This window comes from Kogia breviceps, chromosome 14 (assembly GCF_026419965.1).
Source record: "Kogia breviceps isolate mKogBre1 chromosome 14, mKogBre1 haplotype 1, whole genome shotgun sequence".
Taxonomy (NCBI): Eukaryota; Metazoa; Chordata; class Mammalia; order Artiodactyla; family Physeteridae; genus Kogia; species Kogia breviceps.
In genome coordinates this window covers 29,209,818-29,229,925 of record NC_081323.1, presented here as the reverse complement: position 1 = coordinate 29,229,925, position 20,108 = coordinate 29,209,818, and the positions used below count along the sequence as shown (strand labels likewise).

General features: G+C 48.2%; 1 protein-coding gene across 1 annotated transcript in view; it reads right to left on the bottom strand.

Moving 5' to 3' along the window:
• Window positions 1–19,475, bottom strand: part of RIN2 (Ras and Rab interactor 2) — a 229,177-nt gene extending 209,702 nt beyond the window's left edge. Inside the window, exon 1 of the mRNA XM_059038842.2 lies at window positions 19,286–19,475. The gene's annotated coding sequence lies outside the window, so the exon portion shown is untranslated. The remainder of the gene's footprint in view (window positions 1–19,285) is intronic.
• Between the last annotated feature and the right edge of the window lie 633 nt (window positions 19,476–20,108).

The following is a 20,108-nucleotide window of genomic DNA, read 5'->3' as shown; positions in this document are numbered from 1 at the left end:
AGACTCCGGTCACCAGATCAAGAAACATAAAATTCTGCACTTATGACCATCCTGCTCCATGAGCTAACCCTAGGACAACACCTCCATACCTCTTCTATAGACAATGTCACCTTCCCCTGGATTTAGATATACTGAAACGGATTTAGATATACAAAACTTTGGGTTTGTAGCCCAAAGTTCCCTTAAGCTCCAGACCCTGGAATCAGTCTCCTTGACACCTCCACCTGAGTTCCCACTGTCACTGCAAACTTAACACGTACAACAGGGGACCCTTCAGTGTCACGCCTTTTCCTCCCAGGTTTATGATCTCCTTCAGTGGCACCTCCGCTAGCCCGAGTGGTCAATGCAGGAAGCCCGGGGCCATCCCGGATGATTTCCTCTTTGCACACCTCACAGCAAATCCATCATTGAGCTCTGCTGGGTCTTCTCTTAACAATGCCTCTGATTCTTCCCAAGAACCCAAAGCCGCCCTCTGAAGGATTACAAGACTCTCCCATCTGGTCCCCTCGAGGCCACTCTTGCTTCACTGAAACCCTTTCTGTAACCAGCAGTCAGGGTGATTTTTTTAAGATAAAATCCTATTACAATCACTCAGATACCGAAATCCACGGTGCTCAAGTCCCCTATATAAAATGGTGTAGTATTTGCATATAACTTAGGCACATCCTCCCATATACTATGTCACCTCCAGATTACTTATAATACCTAATGCAATGGAAACAGATGTAAATACAATGTAAATGTTATGTAAATAGTTGCTGGCACACAGCAAATTCAAGGTTCGCTTTTTGGGACCCTCTGGAATTTTTTAAAAATATTTTTGATCTGCAGTTGGTCGACTCCACAGATGCGGAACCAGCAGACACGGGGAGACATTCATCCTCCTCCTCACAGGACGAGAGGATGGCTTGGACTGTGACGATGGCCTGGAAGACTCAGGGAAGCACAAAAGTGGGTACCCCACCCGTTCAGTTCAGTGCCTGACATATGGTCCTCAATAGCACTTTGAATGAATGCTAGGGTTTCATTCCCTTCGACCCTTTCTCTAGAACAGGAATACTTTTCTACTGGCACTTTCAATTCCTTCACGTGTCACAGTGGCAGCAGACAGGGGGAATCGTGGCTTTTGCCGACTAAATATTCCTCTCTATTTTCTGCGATCTCTGGCTCTTTCCCTACTTCTTTCTCTACTTGCAAGAATATCCCTTTTATCACATGCTGCTCCAAGCAAAATACAATGTGCCCAGTCCACATTCCTGTCTGACTTCCGCTTGAAACATACGTCAGGGTTGGTTCCACTGAGTGCAGGTGTTGTCACCCGTCCTCTTGAACAATCCCAAGGTTCTCTCCTGCTTCAGTGCCGGGCTTCGGGGGGTGGGAAGGGGCAGGCGTTGCTGGAGCCAGTTCAGATGCATTACGTAAGCTGAGTTCAGGAAACTGAGCTCTGCCCTCACCAGTTTTCTGTGAGAAAAAAGAGGGGAGCCTGCAGAGACCTCTGAATCCTGCCCCTGTGTGACAGCAGTGGTTCCACGGGACAGAACCTCAGGGTTTCAACGGAAGAAACTCCAAGGTCATGGTGTTGGTCAGGGAGAAAGCAAGGGCAGGACCATGAGTTTTCTACAAAGCTAAATCTATTCGTTTTTTTTGTTTGTTTGTTTTTTTCTTTGCGGTACGCGGGCCTCTCACTGCTGTGGCCTCTCCCGTTGCAGAGCACAGGCTCCGGACGCGCAGGCTCAGCGGCCATGGCTCACGGGCCCAGCCGCTCTGCGGCATGTGGGATCTTCCCGGACCAGGGCACGAACCCGTGTCCCCTGCATCGGCAGGCGTACTCTCAACCACTGTGCCACCAGGGAAGCCCCAAATCTATTCTTTTTATTACATGTATATATTATTTTATGGTATTTATGTAATATCATAGAATCTTTTTTATTATTTTATTTTTAGTGTCACACTCCATGATGTTATCTTTAATAGCCTGTGATCAGAATCTGCATTATCAGGAATTCGGAAGTTCTATCACTCATCTCCCAAATCCAGTCATTTGGTCCCTAGCACACCCTGAGGCAGCAGCAGGAGAGGCTGTGGTTTGTTAAGGGCTGACTCTCCAGGGACCCTGGCACCCAGCGCTTTGGACATCACTGAAACCACAGCGGTGGCTTAACGGACAGCACACCTCCAAACCAGCAGCCAAGATCCACCCACTTCACCTGTCATTTCTTTAAGCCTTCGGCTCCCATTCTTGGCTTCCTCCACTTCTGGGAGGGTGCCAAGGACTCCCTGCCCTGAGAACAAGGCAGGAGGGCAGGAGTGAGGTGGCTCCTATCGGGAGCTTTGACCACAGAGTAACTACTCACCACCGAGAATGGCTGACTCTACTTCTGACCATGTGCACTGGTCACACTTCCTGCATATTTGATCATTTTCCAACTTTACATCCTGTTATGGGTTGAATTATGTGTCCTGCAAAAGATCAGTGGGGTTCTGATCCCCAGCACCACACAGAATGGGCCCTTATTTGGAAATAGGGTCTATGCTGATTTCGTCAAGATGAGGTCTTTAAGTCCCTAATCCAGTGTGACCCGGGTCCTTATAAAAAGGGCAAATTTGGACACAGACACGTGCAGAGGGAAGGCCATGTGTGGACACAGAGGGAGGACGTCACCGGAGGACGCAGGTGGAGACTGGAGCCCTGTGTCCTCAGGATGTGGATTGTCCAAAGCCACCAGAAGGTAGGAGAGGGGCCCAGACCGGTTCTGTCCTTGGCACCTCCAGAGGGAGTTACGGCAGCTCTAATACACCTTCGGATTTCCACAAAGAGATGCTCTGGACATGTGATGGGTGTGGCTAAGAGTGTAGGTCCTGGCATTTGACAGAGGCCGTTTGAATTTCGGCTCTTCCATTTTCACGCTTTGTGACCACAGACAAGTTACTTAACCTCTCTGTGCCTCGGGTCTACGATCTGAAAAAAGAGGGAAAATAAAACCACTTCCTGTGTCCCAAGGGGACAACACAGGGGGTAACCACCTCAAAGGCGCTCGGTGCCCCTGGCTGGTGTGCTCGTCAACTGGACCTTGAAGCCCTGGTCAGCAGACGCTCACGTCTCAAGTGGCCCGTGGTGAGCTCCGTGGCATGTGACCCGTGTGGTTGCACAGGCCCTGCATTCAGGAAGGCCCCACTCTTGGTTTAACGCTCTGACACCTCCTTGAAATTATTACTAATTTTTGACCAGGGCGTCCCCATTTTCATTTTGCATTGAGCCCTGCAAATTATGTCCTGCCTGGCCCCTCCAGTCACGCACCTGGGTCGAAACTTGTCTGTCACTGGGGCTTGCAGGGCGGCGTCCTCTTCAGGAGGACGGAAGCAACTCTCCCGGGTCTGGAGCCTTTATTAGCTGTAAGCATCCCAGTCCCTTGGCACATCCCTGCGATCCTTCTGGAGGCTGCACTCAAATTTCCGAATGTCTTTATTTCTGTCTTAAAGTCGAGCACTGCATGTACTTACACTTAAAAAAATCTCTCTTGCAGAAACTTTTTCCAGGGTTTGGGGAAAAGAATCAAGAGAAAGAGCTTTCAAGGCTCGTGTTCTTCCTGATTCCACAGCACGGCCCCCGTGCCCTGGGCTGGTGCAGCCTAGCGGGCAGCATCTCCTGCAGGAAACTGGAAAGCTGCCTCACAACAGGTGTACTTTTATTTTTAGCCCAAAGGGATATTTTGGCTCTTTAGTCACCCCGCCCAAGCTTCAAGATTCTTTGTGCCTTCACTATTTAATTCAACAAGTTTTTATTAAGTACCTGCTATAGATATGCCAGCACTACTCTGGGGACAAACCAGACAAACCCCCCGACTTGCCCAGTGCATGTCAGGTGCAAACAGATGCCGGGAGAACAGAGGGGGGTGTGGGTAGATTTGCTGTTTTTCACAGGGCGGTCAGGGACACCGTCTCTGCAGTGATGCTTGGGAGAGACCAGAGGCAGTGAGGGCGGGTCACGTGGGGATCTGGAGGGAGCCCATCCCTGGCGAAGGAGGAGCCAGACAGGGCTGGGACTGGGGCAGGCTTACCACCTCCTGGGAGGGCGGGAGGGGAGGGGAGATGGGTGCTGAGCCCTGGCCATAAAGGGACTTGCGGGTTTTGGAGAAGGCTGTGGGTTTTACTCTGAGTGAGATGAAAACTGGAAGGAAAGGCACTGACATGTTTTTAAAAGTCGGCTGTGAGTACCCCGTGGAGAGAAAACACTGCAGGGAGGCAAGAACAGAGCAAGGCCACGCGTCAGGTGGACACTGCAGGACTCCAGGTAAGAGACGATGGGGGCTTAGAGGTGGTGGCAGTGGGTGGGTGACATGTGGACAGCTCAGGGATACTGCTCGAAGGCAGAGCTGCTCAAACCTGCTAATGGACTGGATGCAAGATATTGGGGTAGGGGGACAGTCCATGGTGCTGAGCCTGAAAACCTGCGAGAATGGAGCTACTGGATGAACCGGGGAAATGAGAGGAGAGGGCAGGACCAGGTGGACAGGACAAGGAGTCCGCTTGGGACACATCCAGTCTGAGATTCCTACGAGCCCACCAAGTGGATATAGCCAAGAGGCCACTGGGCACCCAATAGCAGCTGCAGTTTGGGGAGGCTTGACTTGGAAACCATCGCATGCAGGTGGGATTGAGAGCAGCAAGGCTGGATGAGATCGCCTGGAGGAAGAATCAACTAGAAGAGACCAACGACTAAGCCTCAAGGCACTCGATGGTCAGGGATTAAGGAAATGGCGGGGGGGGCTTGCAAAGGAGGCTGAGAAGGAGCCCCCAGCTAAGCAGGAAAAGCAAGAGAAAGTGTGGTGTTGAAAGCCAAGTATTTGAAAGAAGGAAGGGCAGGTACCTGTGTCTGATGCTACTGGAAGATAGAGGGAGATGGGGACCAAAAACTGGCCACGGGATTTGGCAACATGGAGGTCACGGGTGCCCCTGACAAGGTCAGATGGGGTTACAAGACCTTAATGGGAGTGGGTCTAGGAAAGAATGGATGGGGGAGTAGAGACAGGGAGCACACCCCTGTGAAGAGGGAGGAGTGGGAGGCAGGTGCGGGGTCAGGGGAAGCTTCTATAGTGATGGGTGATATTACGGTATAACTGTACCTGGACGGAAGTGAGTTGGTAGAGACACCAGGAAACTGGTGATCTAGGACACAGAGGGAGCCACTGTGGGAGGGATGTCCTTGCGTATGGGGAAATGTTGGGGTCCACTGCACCAGTGCAGGGGTGGACCCCAGAGAAGAGGACAGATGGTCTATCCATCGTGGCAGGAGGGGGACACAGCAGGTGCATCCAGATGCAGGTCTGTTGGTAGTTTCAGGGCAGGAGTCATGGAAGTTCTTCTAATTCTAGCATCTCAGTGAAATAAGAAGTAAGGTCATCAACTGAGAGTGAGGAGGGCAAGGACTGCGTGGGAGCTTCTAGAAGGGAGGGAGGAATCAGCATGAAATAGTCCAGGGCTTCTTTTTTCCCAAGCCCATTAGTGGGTTGTGAAATCGATTTAGAAGGTCACCATCAGCACACTTTAAATAAATGAAATAGGATAGGATCAGAGAGAAGGGAAAAGGAAACATCAGAGCAGTGTTAGTTTCTGAAACTTTATCTCCCTCCCATATATATGTGAATGTGATTTTTTTTTCGAGTCTATCAAATCTGATCTGAAGAAGAGAGTGGATGGACTGATAAACGGAACAGGAGCCCTTGAGATCCAACGGCCACGAACCCTCAATGCGGCCACAAACCCTCAACGCGCCCGTGGTTTTCCAGCCTGTCCGCCTGCCTGGTGCAGACACAGACCAGGTTTGGATTCAGTCAGGGGAGTCCCCTGAGAGAGACAAGAAAATTAAGGTTTATGCAAAGGAAGAGTTATGACCCCAGACCCTGAGATCCAGGCTGAGAAGGACGCAGGTGAGGACGTGACGTGGACGAGGGGCAGTGACCAGGTGGCAGGGTCAGTGGATTGTAGAGCATGGTTGTGGCCGAGGCAAAGCAACGCTGCAGGAAAAGCAACATTCCACATCCCCTCCTCGAGACACAGGGCAAGGCGGATTGTGTCCCCTCACCATCCATCCGAAGACCTTTTCTGCTAAATGTTAAGTTTATTGGAAAATGCTTTATCAGTCAGATAAAGCATTTTCTGTGCTTCTGGGCTTCTTTCTGTGCTTCTGTGCTGGGTTTTCATATGGTGTGTAAACGTGCTTGAAGTCAAATGGCTTAATAGCTTGGTCCATTTTCCTAGCACTCACCAAAAAAAATGTTTCCTCAAAGGCAGTTTTGCTAAATTAAATAATACTTAAGGGCTTCCCTGGTGGCACAGTGGTTGAGAATCCGCCTGCCGATGCAGGAGACACGGGTTCGTGACCTGGTCCGGGAAGATCCCACATGCCGCGGAGCAACTAAGCCCGTGAGCCATGGCCGTTAGGCCTGCGCGTCCGGAGCCTGTGCTCCGCAACGGGAGAGGCCACAGCAGTGAGAGGCCCGCATACCGCAAATAATAATAATAATAATAATAATAATACTTAATCATGCAGCTGTATAAGTACCTTCAGTTCAGTCAACCTTCAACAACTACTTTGCCATAATTTATTGATTTTTATCTCTGTTTCTAGAATGATGTTTAATTTATAAAAGCATCAAAATCTTTGAGAACTACGAAGTCTTGGTTCTTATGCCAGGCTCTTTTTCTCTCTCTGGAAGAACTGAGTACAGCTTACCCTGAAGCCTTCCATACTCTCACGGGATGTATCATCTTTCACGGGATGTATAGAGAATCCCACAGAACAGTAAACAACAACTAAGACCCAGAACTTTAAATGGACTTATGGAAAAACAGAAGGGAAAATGCTACATTTTCACACTATTCATTTTCTTTTACCCTTACAGTTGATCATTTTTTTCTCTTGCAATTCTTGTTTTAATGGTTTCTTGATACTTACACTAAATGAAAAATACCTTAGGAAAAAAACTCAGAAAGAGATATATCTACCTTATATTGATAGTTAAAATTAGATCTGATGATAGATCTCTTGAGAGCTTGAACCATAATGTTTAAAATCTCATCTCAGAAATACTTGAAAATGATGTGACCTACAAGGGTTTAATTTCCAAAATACAAATAGCTCATACAATTCAACAACAAAGAAACAAACAATCCAATCCAAAAATGGGCAGAAGACCTAAATAGACATTTCTCCAAAGAATACAGATGGCCAATATGCACATGAAAAGATGCTCAACATCACTAATTATTAGAGAAATGCAAATCAAAACTACAATGAGGTATCACCTCACACTGGTCAGAATGGCCATCATTAAAAAGTGCACAAATAACAAATGCTGGAGAGGGTGTGGAGAAAAGGGAACCCTCCAACACTGTTGGTGGGAATGTAAGTTGGTACAGCCACTGTGGAAAACAGTATGGATGTTCCTCAGAAAACTAAAAATAGAGTTACCATGTGTTCCAGCAATCCTACTCCTGGGCATATATCCAGACAAAACTATAATCCAAAAAGATACACGCACCCCTACGTTCTCAGCAGCACTATTCACAATAGCCAAGACATGGAAACAACCTAAATGTCCATTGACAGATGAATGGATAAAGAAGATGTGGTATATATATATATATATATATATATATATATATATATATATACACATACACACACACACACACACACACACACACACAATGGAATACTACTCAGCCATAAAAAACAATGAAATAATGCTATTTGCAGCAACATAAATGGACCTAGAGATTATCATACTATGTGAAGTCAGAAGGAGAAAGACAAATACCGTATGATATCATTTATATGTGGAATCTAAAATATGACACAAATGTCTATGAAACAGAAACAGAATCAAGGACATAGAGAATAGACTTGTGGTTGCCAAGGGTGAGGGGGTTGGGGGAGGGATGGAGTGGGAGGTTGGGGTCAGCAGATGTAAGCTTTTATATATAGATTGGATAAACAACAAGGTCCTACTGTATAGCACAGGGAACTATATTCAATACCCTATGATAAACCATAATGGAAAAGAATATTTTACAAAGTGTATATGTATGTATAACTGAGTCACTTTGCTGTACAGCAGTAATTAACACAACATTGTAATTCAACTGTACTCAATTTAAAAAATAACTCATCTCAGACCACGTGGTACTGTCATGTAATTCTGGCTTCTCTGTCTCAACCCTTATTCCAGCTGCTGGGTTCTCAGAGGAGCAGATGAGTGGACTCCTTATCACGGGAGGATCTGCAGGTTGAATTGCAGCCCCTGGTAGCAATGGGTTTCATTCATCTCTGAAGCCTCCTGTGATTGGCTAGTTTGAAGCAATTCACAAGTCCATGGTCTTACGCTTCCACTGCAGGGCTGGTGCAAACTACCAGAACTGGGGGGGAGGGAGGGGGAGGATGACTCCAGCACAGAAAGGATGGAAGGTGCAGGTACGAATGCACTCAGATGCTTACGTGTATTTAATGACTGGCCGCGACAGTGAGGATTTTATGTTGTCATCTCCTGACATGATTAAGAAGCTCTTCAGATCTTAAAGTTCCCTGAGGTTCTCAATGTCCCCTGTCCTATACCTCATCAGTCTTCAAGGAACTGGGAGCCAACAGTGGTAGAAACCAAGGGTTAACTATATCCACGAAGGCTCTTTGCATAGTTACAGGCATCCTGTGATTATGTTGACAATTTCCAATAAGATCTGAGGGTATAAATACCTGCAGCAGAACTGAGGGAAATCAACATGGTGGGGTAGCTTCAGAGATGGTTTCTGGTGGGCCAGTAAGCTACACACATTATCCTTCACAGCAGAGGGTTAGGAAGAAACTCCTGTGCCTCGCACCGTTCCAAGAAATGGAGGAGGGACCATCTTCCAACCACCCACCCTGCCGGCTTCTGTGGGGCTGAGAACAAGCGTCCCAGACCGAGGTCTGCGCGGGTCCCTGTACCACTGTCAAACACATCTTCCCTCCCACCGCCGGCGCCCCTGTCTCTGCAAGAGGACAGCCTTCAGGCTGACGGGCCCTGTTCGGAATGCGTGCAGGAGCCAGAAGCACTTGGGGCAGCCCTCAGCCAAAGACTGACCCGCGAGGGGGTACAACGATGTCTGCGTCCAGTAAGCTGGCCTCGGATCCGGCCACTCTCCTGGGTCCCACACTGTCCCCAGAACTTTCCTGTGAAGACATACCCTTATCTCCTTTTATAGACAAAGGAAGCTGAGATTCTACTTAGATCAAAAATAGAGCACAGGGCTTCCCTGGTGGTGCAGTGGTTGAGAGTCCGCCTGCCGATGCAGGGGACACGGGTTCGTGCCCTGGTCCAAGAAGATCCCACACGCTGCGGAGCGGCTGGGCCCGTGAACCATGGCTGCTGAGCCTGTGTGTCCGGAGCCTGTGCTCCGCAACGGGAGAGGCCACAACAGTGAGAGGCCCGCGTACCGCAAAAAATAAAAAAAAAAAAAAAAAAAATAGAGCACAATTCCCCGCAGGGCCTGAGCTGTTCCACCCAGGGCAGCTGATGACAGCTTTCCCTCCTAGACCCTCTCCATCTATCCACATGGTCTGGGTCTTCAGGACCTGATGCTGCCCTAAGCTGGCCTCTGCTGGTCCCGCATGTGCAGCACCTGCCTCCCTGGTCTAGGAGCCCTCAGAGGGCCTGGACCACGGCCTCCCTCTCTCCACACTTCACAGGCAGGGAAGCTCGGGTCCTTAGTGGAGCCACAGTGAGCGACGCATTCTTCCCCCAAACGTCCACACTCCTCCTTGTTCTCATTCTTTGCACTGGACCCTCCTCTACCCCAAACCCAATGGATACCAGCTAACACCCACCACCCTGTCCATCCAACTAATGCCTTCCACTGTGCTCCTCTGTGACTCCCAGGACAGCAGGAAGTGCCCCTTCTATGTGCAACCACGCCACCCTTGAATGGAAGAAAGAGGTCTCTGCCCTCTGCCAGCCCCTGCTCTTTGACATGACTCCACCCCCAGGAGGTACCACAGTCCCAGGGAAACAGAGTTTAAGAGAGGGGGATGGCTCTTTGGGATGCAAGTCCACCATCTTCTCAGTCTGCTGGCTTTCCAAATAAAGTCACTATTCCTTCCCCCAACAACTCGTCTCTTGATTTACTGGCCTGTCATGTGGCAAGCAGTATGAGCTTGGACTCGGTAACATGAGTGGAGCACTGACCACCCTGCCCCATCCTCACCAGTGTTTGTAAGTATCCCCTTCAGGCCAGGAATTACAGAGGGATACCTGCAGAGGTCAGATCCCAAAGGAACCTTGGCCCCCATCCCGGAAGTCAGCCAGGACCCACACCTCCCAGCATCACTGAAACCAAAAGCAACCACAACCCTGCAGGACCAGCCCAGGTTTGTAGCTTCGTCCCCAGGCACCCTGCTGCCTAGGAAATCAGTGAGGCCTGAATCTGCACAAGAAATGCCTACAGGCTCTAATTCAACTACTGGGGGAAGAGGATCAAAAACGATGTCTCAGGTCTTCCCAAATCAGTGGCTAGGCCTAATACAATTCCAAACTAATGCCATGGAATAAAACTAATGGGAAGAATTAAGGCCAACATTGCCAAGGAAATCTGGGGGGGGAAAGGAAAGAAAGATAAAGAGGCAAAAAGTGGAGTGGGACTTGCTCAGCCAAATATAACATGTTTTACAGAGTTGGGGTGAGCTGGGTTTATTCACCAAATGACGCTGGGCCTTTGGGTAAACTAGTGGGGAACAGAAAGAATTAAGTTGCATTCTTACTTCACAAACCATCTGCCAAGTGATTCCAAATGAATTTCAACAGTCATCTGTAAAACTGAAAGCATCAAAATAAGAAGAAACTGTAAATGGCTCCCTGACTGAGGATGCAGAAAGGATTTCTATGCACAGGAGCCAATTAAAGAAATCCATAGGAAAAGTACAGGCATTTGACTACATGGAAAGTTAAAGTATTTGTGTGATAAAAAGTCACAAATGCACAGCACTTAGTTCAACAAAGTCTGGATCGTGAGACAAGGACGGTTGTTTAGATGACACCTCACTTTCTGTCACCACATGTTGAAGGCAGACAAACCCCAGGCTGGTTACAGAGATAAGGTCTCTGGTTTTGGCCCTGCGGGGTCATGGGGGGTCTTGGCTGATTTCTGGGGACACAGGGTCCAGGAGCAATTTGACCTGTGAAGGTGCCCCTCCCTAACCATCCAGGAGAGACATCTGCCTCAATTCATTCTTCAAAAATGTTCTTGTACTCAAACCTGAGTTTAAATGCAATGGGGAGTTAGATATTTGTAATAAAACCTGTGGTGATATTTTCAATAAAGGGAAAAAAAAAGCTTTTTAAAGCAAATAAAGTTCATTGAGCTAATATTTCAACTAGCTGAATATTTGGATTTCTGTATTTTGCATGTCTGACCTAACACATGAAATCATATACATGAAATCTAAAATATCTGTTGTTTATCTCATTTACTACTCAAGTAAAATAGACTTAATTCAATTTTAACCTACTCAATTAGACTTAACCTACTCAATTAAAATAGACTTAACTCATTAAAAATGGTAAAATACAAATGTTTTCACCAAGCCTTATCTTTAAAATGCCAACTTTCGAGAATTTCAAGCAAGTGGGGGAATTACATAATAACTCCGTTGACTGTCACTTGACCACAAGTCATGATCAAATACAAATGAGACAGAAGCTCACAGTAATTAGAACACGTGAAACCAAGCAGGGCCCTGAAGGGCCTTCAGAGGTATGAGACCTCAGAGTACCGCACTTCTTGCCTGTAAAAAAATTTTAGTCTCCTAGGCCTTCCACAAGTTCCAAAGAGCACAGTCAGGTAGTGAACAATTAGAGAAGTGAGAAAATGCAGAAACAAAGGAAAAGCAGTCCAACAAGAAAAGTAATAATAGCTTAAACAACAATTCAGCCATAAAACAGCCGCAGGACTCCTAGTTCCTCCTCAAGGGATATAGCTAACATCTGATGCATATCTTTGAGTTGTTTTGCAAAAATTAAGACCCCCACCCAGGTGGAGGACGGCAACTACATGATGTCTACATGTTCGTTGGAACCAGAAGATTGATGACTGAGATTCCAGAAACATCACCTTGTCACCTCACCACCAATCAATCAGAAGAATGTCCACGAGCTGACCGTGTAGCCTATGACCCCTACCCCTAATGTTACCTTGAAAAACCCTGCTCTGAAGGCCATCAGGGAGTTCAGGTATTTTGAGCACGGGCATTCTCCTTGCTTGGTGCCCTGCAAATAAACACCACACTTTCCTTCACCACAACCTGGTGTCAGTAGACTGGTTTTGCTGTGCGGCGGGCGAGTAGACCTGAGTTTGGTAATGCAATTCCTAAATTAGTTTCTCATTTGTACACTATGAAGCACAGCAACATCATTTAAATCACTGCTAAAAAGCCGGTAAAGCTATTGGAGTGGACATGTGATTCTTTCCTTTAGGTGTTAAAAAAGATTTTTGCAAAAAAAAAAAAAAAATATGGCTTAAACAAATCGGCATACCTTCATAAACTTTCCTACAACTTTTCGGCTTATTCAAAGTTACTAATGGGGTTCCTTGCCACCAAAGATTCTTGACCAGAATAAGACATCTCACATGGAGTGCCCATAACTTCATCCCCTGCTCCTCCTCAAATCCAGCTTTATCTTTTAAGAAACTTCTGAAAAATGGCTCTGTTTAGACTTTCACCATACCATTAGCAAGTTTTAGAAGTCTCTACTACCAAAAACAGTGTCATTTAATCACTCATTCATTCAATATGTGATAATTCTGTTGAGTCACTTTGCTAGTATTAACTGACGTGGTTCTATTCACACTCTCAGCTGACACTCCACATTTCTCAGGGTTTAAACAGAAAGATAAATTCTGTGCTCATGGATTGGAAGAACTAACATTGTCAGAAATGCCCATACTACCCAAAGCAATCTATAGGTTCAATGCAATCCCTACCAAAATTCCAATGGTATTTTTCACAGAAATATTTAGAACACTCCTAAAATCTGTATGGAGCCACAGAAGACCCCAAATAGCCAAAGCAATCTTGAGAAAGAAGAACAAAGCTGGAGGTATCAAGTTTGCTAATTTCAAACTATATTTACAAAGCTATCATGATCAAACAGTACGGTATTGCCATAAAAACAGACACATTAGATTAATGGAACAGAAAAGAGAGCCTCAAAATAAACCCACATATATATGGTCAATTAATTTACAACGAAGGAGCCAAGAATTTTAAAAACGGGTAAGGACAGTCTCCTCAATAAATGATGTTGGGAAAACTGGACAGCCACATATAAAACAATGAACCTAGACCACTATCTTACACCATATACAAAGATTAACTAACTCAAAATGGATTAAAGCGTTGAACATAAGACCTGAAACCATAACAATCCTAGAAGAAAACATAGGTGGCAAGCTCCTTGACATCAGTCTTGGCAATGATTTTTTGGATCTGACACCAAAAGCAAAGGCAACAAAAACAATACAAACAAACAAGGTGGCACTACATCAAACTAAAAAGCTTCTGCACAGCAAAGGAAACCATCAGCAAAATGAAAAGGCAACTTACTGAATGGGAGGAAATATTTGCAAATCATATATCTGATAAGGGGTTAATATCCAAAATACAGAAAGAACTCATGCAACTCAATAGCAAAAAAATCATACAATCTGATTAAAAAATGGGCAGAGGATCTGAACAAACATTTTTCCAAAGATGTACAGATGGCCAACAGGCGTATGAAAGGATGCTCAACGTCACTCATCATGAGGGAAATTCGATATCGCCTCACACCCATTAGAATGGCTATTATCAAAAAGACAAGAGATAACAAATACTGGTGAGAATGTGGAGAAAAGAGAACACTTGTGTGCTATTTGTGGGAATGTAAATTGCTGCAACCACTATAGAAAACAGTACGGAGGTTCCTCAAAAACTTTAAACTAGAACTTCCATATGATCCATCAATTCCACTTCTGGGTATTTATCCAAAGAAAATGAAAACACTGACTTGAAAAGATATCTGCACCCCATGTTCACTGCAGCATTATTTACAATAGCCAAGATATGGAAACAACCGAAGTGTCCACTGATGGATGAACAGATAAAGATGCGGTACATATATAATGGAACATTATCTCCCATAAAAAAGAATGAAATCTTGCCATTTGCAGCAACATGAATGGACGTTGAGGGCATCATGCTAAGTGAAATAAGTCAGACAGAGAAAGGCAACACCTTATGTCCTCACTTATATATGGAATCTTAAACACACACACACACACAACCAAGCTCATAGATACAGAGGACAGATTGCTGGTTGCCAGAGTTGCAGGTGCAGGGGTATAGGGACGGGGAAGAAATGGGTGAAGATGGTCAAAAGGTACAAACTTCCAGGTATAAAATAAATAAGTCGTGGAATGTAATGAAAAGCATGGTGACTATAGTTAATAATACTGTATTGCATATTTGAAAGTTGCTAAGAGCAAATAGGTCTTAAAAGTTCTCATCACAAGAAAAAAAATTCTGTAACTCAGCAGTGACGGATGTTAACTAGACTTACGGTGATCACTTCACAATTATAGAAATATTGAATCATTAAGTTATATACCTGAAACTAATATGATGTCTGTTAAAAAAAAATTCACAACCTGGGGTAAGCCTGGGCCCTGGTCAATCACAACACATGCTGGCCAGGAACTAGTGGGTTGAAAGTTCTGGATTGTCTGGCTCATCATCGATGCAGGCTCTTTCTCCTTCCTTCCCTGGACCTGGATGTGGGCTTCTAGGTTCCCATTCTGCTTGGCCCGTGGCCTCTCTCTGGGTTAGTTCACCAACTCCCCTGCTCCAGTCCCCACAGCACCCCACCAGTGACTCCCTGACTCTGGCTGCTTATTGACAATTTCTATCAGGTAACATGCAGGACTTCAAAACTCAGCGGGTTGGAAATCACACTCAGTATTTCCTCCCCACACTCTTCCTTGGCCATACATGCAGAAGGACACACACACACACACACACACATCCTCTCATGAACACCCACCCCATCTGATAGGTCCATTTTTCTCAAAACATTCCTTTCCTTGACCTCTGTGACACCACCCTATTCAATTACAGATCTCTAAATGAGCTACTTAGATTCTGTGCTTTGGAAAAATCTATGAAACAAATTGGAAGATAATTTGCTCAGCACTGGAAACCTAGAAATGTCTCCATCCAAAAGCAGATAGACATTAAATTCACCCAGCCTCTCTCTGATCATGGCATCACCTTTCCCAAGGCTCCTCCTAACCCACCACTCTCCTCTGAATCCCTGAAATACGAACTCTGGAATCCACTGCTCATCTCCTCTCTTAAATGCAATAAAGCCTGAATAGCCAGGGTTACTGATCTGTGTAAAGTACCTAACAGTAGATTGCAGGCACGCTCTAATTCAAAACAATTTCAAACAATGGGTGTGTCTGAATTGGGGGCTGCACCTCCTGCAGTGGGGAATCTGGATGAAGGATGACCATCAGCAGCCCTTTGTTTCTGATCCCAGGCACTCAAGACAGTGACTGTAGCTTCCTCTTCATGAGTAAATGTAGACATGGATGCCCTACAGGATCCACAGCTCCCAGGGAGAGAAGAAGGCAGGCAACTGTATTTCCCACTCAGTGGTGCAGTCAACCAAGACGAGCCACCATCAGGACAAGAGGCCCTAAGCGGCCACTCCATAGAAACAGCTGCATCTGAGGGGTTCTCCGGGGAGGCTGGGTGAGCTCTGCCTGCTTCTGGCAGCCTGAAGGGCCCATGCTCTCTAGGGCCTGTCTGCATTGTCTACCCAACTCCTCCAGTTCCCTCAGATCTGATCAAACCCGGGAGAACTGACTCACGTTAATCAGATGAACAGAAGCTGGGGAACCAACAATTTACTCTAAATTTACAAGGGGGCATTACTGTGCCTTTTAAATGTCCTGAACATACATTTGTTTACTATTCTGCACATCAGTCGTCCTTGAACACTGCCTACATGTCAGGTTTTGAGTGAACTAAGCAACATTTCCCCACGTGGACCCCTTAGAACACTGGATCCGGAAGATGTTCCATGGTTCTGCGGCCCAAAGAAGCTAGCAAACATTACATGTTATGAAGTCACCCTAAAGAGTCCCACTGCACATAATGATAATAAAGGCACTGAAAAGTCATGCAGTGGAAAACCTGCTTACCACTAGCATTTCTCGAAAGCATTTTACCCGAGTAACTAAAACCGCCTCGTAAAACACCACTGTGTAAATTCTGCTCTGGACATATACTGCATGGGATGTGCATCTGAGCAGGGCCACCTCTAGCAAGTCAGCAGTGGTTCAGCAAAATGATTACTGGCCTGGAGCCCTGGTTCCAACTTTGGTGCTTTGACCTCTCTAGGGCTCTGTTTTCCCACCTACCAAATGGAATTGTTAGTATTGTTGTGAGAAACAACTGAGATATTATCTGGACAAGCATTTTATAAAGCACTATAAAAATATTATCTGCTGGGACTTCCCCCATGGTCCAGCGGTTAAGACTCCATGCTCCCAATGCAGGGGGCCCGGGTTCGATCCCTGGTTGGGGAACTAGATCCTGCATGCCACAACTAAAAGATTCCACATGCTGCAACTAAAGATCCCTCACGTGGCAACGAAGATCCCACATGCTGCAAACTAAGACCTGGTGCAGACAAATAAATAAATAAATATTTAAAAAATAAAATGTCAAGAGCAATAACAGTGACATTAAAAAATATATTATCTGCTAAGGATATACTTATTGCCCTGTAACTCCTCAAAATGCTTTTTACAGGGGGATACTTCTGTCCACTTGTTCAACACCCATTCCTTAAGTGTTAGAACTAGAAGCTGGCTTTCACCCTTAGGAAGTTCACTGTGGGCAAATGGCGGCCATCGCATATTGCTCATAAGTAATACACACCCAAGGAATTCTGGTGCCGTTCCAGGGAATCCTTCCCAGCTGAAACCACTAGGAATCTTGAAGGATCATCAGGAGGATTGGATATACAAGGGGAATGGGACAAAGAGCAAAATGATGGAATGCAGGCGGTGTGTGCTGATTGGGCCCAGTTGAGGTTGACCTCCCAGTGTTGACTGCCCTCGGAGAGAGGAGAAATGAGTTATCTGTCTCCTCCAAGCAGAGGGGGAGGATTTACCTCTGAAAAGAGGTATTTCTGGAGAAGGAACTCCTCTTTGTTGTGGGTAGTGGCCCTTGAATTTGGTGAAGGGGAGGAGGACCTCAGGCCGGTGGGCACGGGGGGGGGGGGGGGGGGGGGGAAGGGGGCTGCTGGGAAGTTATCTCTAAACAAGCACATACCACAGACCTGGGAGTCAAGCTGCTCCCATCTGCCCCTGCATGGGAGTGGGGAGTCAAGGGTGGACAATTTTAGGGCTCCTTCTCTACTCAGATAACCTGTCTGTGGGACAGTGTCTCCAGACAAAGAGGACACGGTAGCATGTTGGTCTTCTCACGTCCCCAGACTCCAAATGCTGAAAGCAGAGTCCCCAAACCCCAAAGCTCCTGTCAACCACCAGCCTTCTTTCTAGAGTCCCAAATGTGAGTCTCCCCCCAGGCCCCTCCCAACCCACGGCCCCCGATGCCTTCTGTGGAGGTGCCAGAGCAGGGACTGCACGATTGTTCTAGAGACACATTGGAAAAGAGAAAATGCGCACCTTTATGTCCACTCGTCAAAATACTCTCGCATATTTGAACTGGGTAAAAAGTTAGTAAGAGTTCCACAGTCAAAAAAATAACCTATAAGAGATAAGAATCTGAAAAAATATATATATATGTGTGTGTGTGTTTAATTGATCACTTTGCTGTAACCTGAAAATAACACACTGTAAATCAACTATACTTCAATTTTAAAATTTTCATGGTAAAACCAAAATAAACCATGACTATATACAAAGTTGGCATTGCATAATCTGCTGCATGCCACTGTCAAGCCTCATAAACCCCCAGGTGGGGTCCAGATAAACTGAGGGCGACTGGAAACATTGTTTCCATTGAACAATGATGCAAGGTCATAACCACAACCCGGACTTGATGTAAAATGTTGATATTTTGTTCACGGTGGATTTTTTACATGAAATTTGATGTTTTTCAATATTGCATCAAAACACTATTTTTCTTAATGACCGAGTTCCGCCAGATGTTTGCTTTTGCTGCAATATTTACAAAGTCCTGTTGGTCCAAAGAGTGCTCTGGGGTTTCCTTGTTGACGACAGCATGTTCCTAAGAAATCCCACTGTGCATGAAACCCTCAGGCCTGCAAGAAACTACCGCTCCACAGCGCTCGGGTTCGTGCGCCGCTTCCTCTGCTGACTTAGAAAAGCCACCCCCACCTTCACCCCCCCAGGATCTGAGAGCTCGGAGGAGAAGTGAGGCGCCGGTTAGGGCCCAGGGGGTCGGTCGCGCCCTGTATTTCTTGGCAACACATCACAGGCTTTAAAGCTGAATTCTGCAAACTCCCCGCCGTCCCGCTGCCGTCGAGGGGCGCGGGTGGGTGGACGCTGCGCTGGTGGGAGCCGAGGCCAAGGGTGGAGGCCGAGCCCGGGGGGTGGGGGTGGGGTGGGGAGCGAGGAGGCCTCAAAGTGGGAAAGTGGCCCCCTTGCTTCCCGGCAGGAACCCGGGCTCCTCCTCGGCCTGCCATCAATCACCGCGACAGCCCCATTGCCCCCAGTCCGGCTTCTAGCCCCGGGGGAGGAAATCCCTAGCCCGAGCGTCCGCCCCGCTCACGGGCTGAGCGCACGTACCCGGTCGGCACCGGGCACCCGGGCGTGCGACCCCGCTCCGGGCCGCGAGCGCCGGCGCGGGGCGCACTTGACACCCTGTAGGCGTCCCCGCAGGTAGAACTCGACCAAAGTCTCTACCTCCTCCGCCGCCCGCGCCCGCAGCCTCGGCGGCCCCTCACCACCCCCACCCCGGCAGAGGTCCGCTGAAGATCCTTGCCCGGAAGCCCACCCTGCCCCCGTCCCGGCGCCCCCACTCTCTGTTCTCCCCTCCCCCGCCCGTCCCCAAGACCCCCGAGGCCGCTCGCTCGCTCTGCCCCCAGGCCTCAGGGGAGGAGTGTGCGAGGGGCAGCACCCGTGCCTCAAACCCCGCAACGCCCCCACCGCAGTCTAGGAGTCTCCCGGAGCGCCGGGTGCGGGCACAGGGGGTGGGGTCTCCGCTGCCGCCGCCCCTTACCTCGCGCAGGCCCTCCCCGCAGGTCCCGGAGGCGGGGGCGACCGGTGGCCCCGCGGACTAGCGCCGGGCTGACTTTCCCCGCCCTGGAGGAGCAGGAGGAGGGGGAGGAGGAAGAGAAGGAGGGGAGGTGGAGGGGAGGGAAGGGCTTTGTGTCTGCCTCCCGCCCTCCCTCGGCTCCAGCTCTAGCCATCCCCCCTCCCCCAACCGCCCTACCGAGCTCGGGAGAGACGGGGCGGGGGAATCCGAGGGGACGAGGAAGGCGCCTGCGCGACCGGGGCCCCCAGCGCCCCCGGTACCGCCCACCCTCAGCTGCGGGGACGCGCAGTCTCTGCGCTCACCCGGGGACCTGGGACCCAGGCTGCAGGAAGGAGAGCTGGACTAGAAAGTTGATCTAACCCGGAGCGAACTTGGCTGGCCCGGCTCCCGCCCCGCCTCGGCGCCGCGGCCCGGCTTTTCTCACTCCCCGGGGAGGACCGGACTTTTGTTCTCGGAGACTGGGCCCAGTCTCCTTTCTATCCGCCCATCACAAAGCAGCACACACGCTTGCACCCCCTTCCCGTGACGAGCCCCGCCGCCCCCCAGCGGACCCCGATCCGCCGCGCGGTCTGGGAGCCCCATCTGGCGAGGCCCGCGTGGGTGCGGCCCTTTGTCCCCGGTTTGGCCGCGCCGTGTCCCCGCCGCGAGGTGTTTTGCTTGTCCTCGCTGGGTAGGGGGCCGCCTGGGCTGGTTTCTGTGTGTTCAGGGCCACCCAGCCCCGGCCCCGCGGGAGCGAGAGCGGCGGGGAGGAGGGATGTGGTTTGGCTCCGCGCTGGGAGACCTTTAT